General features: G+C 47.3%; 1 long non-coding RNA gene across 2 annotated transcripts in view; it reads right to left on the reverse strand.

Annotated features, from left to right (window-relative positions):
- LOC138176638 (uncharacterized) overlaps nucleotides 1-2,700 on the reverse strand; it is a 9,827-nt gene extending 7,127 nt beyond the window's left edge. The window contains exon 1 of one of the 2 annotated variants that reach the window (XR_011172350.1): nucleotides 2,359-2,700. This is a non-coding gene — a long non-coding RNA (uncharacterized lncRNA). Of the gene's footprint in view, nucleotides 1-2,104 lie in introns of both variants that reach the window. The other variant, XR_011172349.1, reaches the window with a different exon arrangement.
- Between the last annotated feature and the right edge of the window lie 374 nt (nucleotides 2,701-3,074).

Genomic DNA, 3,074 nt, shown 5'->3' on the forward strand with positions numbered 1-3,074 from the left:
TCTAAGATTCTAATTCTTATTTTGTGTGCTAAGACTTTAATTCTAATTCTGTGTACTAAGAACTTAATTCTAATACTGTGTTCTAAGTTTCTAATTCTAAGTTCTAAGATTCTAATTCTGCGTTCTAAGACTTCAATTCTCATTCTGTGTTTAAGATTCTACTTCTAAGTTCTAACACTTTAATTCTAATACTGTGTTCTAAGACTTTAATTCTAATACCTTGTTTTAAGTTTCTATTTTAAGATCTAAGATTCTGATTTTCTGTTCTAAGACTTAATTCTAATTCTGTGTTCTAATATTCTAATTCTAATTCTGTGTTCTAAGACTTTAATTACAATTCTGTGTTCTAAGTTTCTAATTCTAAGTACTTTCATTCTAATTCTGTGTTCTAAGACTTTAATACTACTTTAATTTCTTTCTTTAATTTAATTTAATTTAATTCTTTAATTTCTTTCTTTAATTCTCTGTCTGGTGCATAGCTGTACTATGTTTCTCAGCGGCAAATAATTGGAAGACAGGCATTTTATTATGTGCCTACTTTGTACCAGTCATGCAGGGCAGCCTTTGCAAAGATATGGATATGGGAAATAAGTGTTACATGTGAGTAACAGGAAGCAGGCATAACTTGCTGAATATAGCTCCTGGGGGGGTACAACCCCCCTCCTACTTCTCCACTCTTCTTGAACCTTTCTTAGTCTTTGAGCCAGGGACACTGGCCTCCTGCCTATTTCACAGGCAGGACACTCCATCCCTCAGCTCCCGGCATTTTCTCTGGCTGTCCCCCAAGCTTGGAATGCTCTTCTTTCTCATCTCTGCCCACTAGCTTTCAATAAATCCAAATAAAATCCCATCTTCTCTTTGCTAATCCCTCTTAATTCTAGGGCCTTCTGTTGGTTAATTCTTTCCTATTTGTTCTGTGCAGAGCTTCTTTCTATGTATTGGTTTGTTGTCTCCCCTCTTACATTTGGAGCTCTTTAAGGGCAGCAATGATCTTTCACTTCTTCATTTCACTTCATTTTCTATCCGTACAGAGACCTAAGTCTTTGCTGACTCCATCTAGTCCTCTATAAAATGGGGACCATAATACTTGTGCCTTCTGCCTCACAAAGGTTTTTGTTACATTGTAGACCCTCCAGTGCTACAGGGATGTGAGCTGTTCTCCTCATCCTGATGCCCCTTCCCTGTCCTTTGCTGCCTTCTCCTGCCTTATACATGGTAGGCAGCCTGGTCCAGGGGACAGAACCCTGGCAGCTGGGGGCGGGGTGGGGACAGGAGAGGGTTAGTGTCCCTCCTCTTGGGACAGTCTGTTCTATGGTCCCACTAGCTCTGACACCCTGTATGGTGGTGTATGGGACAGGTAAAAGTGTGGTTTCTCAGAGACTATCTGTGAAGTAAGTCCTTAGGCCTTAGGCCTAAGTTTCCATTTTTCTAGAAACTACATGACTTTGAAACTTTAGAAATCTTTCTATATAGTTGCTCTATTCTAGTCAGCCCTTTTCACGCAGCTTGCCATAAAACAGTTAAGTTTCTATAGAACTGCAAGAATTGCTGAACAAGACTGCTAATAAGGAGGAACAGGCAGTAACCTTGGAAAAGAAGCTCAGTCCCTGGTTCTCAGACTAAAACTCTTAAATAATACTAAAAATAATGAAGAATGGAAAGCAGCTGGCAGCAGCAGGTGGATTTGACCAATAGAGGAACAGACAGTAGCCTTGGGGCACTCAAGTCCTGATAAGAATATGTCTAGGGTAAGACTGAAGGGGGTTCAGTATTCTAAGATTGTTACTGTGCCTGTGTACTGAACTTCATGTATTATGTATATTATCCAACAAGATTAGAGCCTCATTAGTAATAAGTATGTTAATGTTTGTAATCCTTTTCTTATTTAACCCAACTTTAGCTTCTGTATGGCGGCCTCCTCTCCTGGGCATTGTTCCAGCGACTGGACCACCCGCTTCTCGCGAGATTCTAATAAACTTCCTACCTTCAATCTGAGGTCTCAGAGTAGTCAATTTGGGTTAGGGTCTCCATACCCCACACAGTGGTTTTCTTTCTCTGAATTTCCTGTCTCTGGCTTCAGCAGTTAGGGTCACATGTGACTCACAGAAGGTATTTGGCAGCACCTCTCCTTTTCCTGTGCAAACAGTTTCCATACAACTGGAGACAGCTGCTATGTATGTAGGTGTGTGACGGCATTCATTGTAGAGAACTTTCATGGTTCCCTGGCCAGCTTTGTGGACGCCCCGCCTCTCCCTTCTCCCCACTCCGTCCCTCTGAGGACCCGCCTCAGCCTCTCCCTTCTCTCCTCCTGGACCCGACCCTGGCGGGGAGGGTAGATTGTGGTGTGGCCACACCCACCTCTGCTCCTGAGCTCCGCTTCCTCAGCCCCATTCCCAGGCGCCCCACCCCCACTTCCCACACTGCACCAAGGTCTGTATCCACGGCATGTTGCGTCACTGGGCCTGTCTTCTGCCGCATCATTGCACAGAACTGCCTCCAGGTGGAAAGAAACCCGGGCCTCCCCTGGCTGACTGACCCTAGACCGTGCCCTGAGGACCGAGGGCAGCAGGGCCTTGGCCTTCTCTGGCCCAGCCAGGGGCCACAAGGCCAGTCAGATGCCCGGACTGAGGCCACAGGGCCCTCCCTCTTCAGCATCCTGGGGTTAGGCCCGCCTTCCCCATGGTCACTTCCTGTGTCCCATTGTAAGGGGTAAGGCCCGCCTCCGGATATGACCTCACAACAGGGTCGGGCGAATCCCTGCCCAGCTTAAGAGGTCCCTGTCCTGCTGAGCGTCCTCACACCGCCCCCCCCCCCGTACCCCACTTTATTCCGGGGCAGCTCAGACTCCCCCAGTCCCCAGGTCTGGCTTCCTGCGCATGCCTGAGTGTGGGAGGGGCGGGGCCGCACAAAGACCTTGTGGGGTCCCTCCCCCCAGGCTCAGGTGTCCGGGGCTGAGTCCAGAAGGGGGGGCCTAGTGGTTCTTTGGGTCCCCCTGGTCCTGGGGGGTCGGGTTGGGGAGAGGAGCCTCCTCCCCTCCTCCCGTTTGTTTCCTGTCTCCTCCCTGTGCGTTTCTC

Source organism: Petaurus breviceps, unplaced genomic scaffold, assembly GCF_028583685.1.
Source record: "Petaurus breviceps papuanus isolate PSGF00001 unplaced genomic scaffold, PetGlider_PUasm1.0 90037, whole genome shotgun sequence".
In the NCBI taxonomy this organism is placed as follows: domain Eukaryota; kingdom Metazoa; phylum Chordata; class Mammalia; order Diprotodontia; family Petauridae; genus Petaurus; species Petaurus breviceps.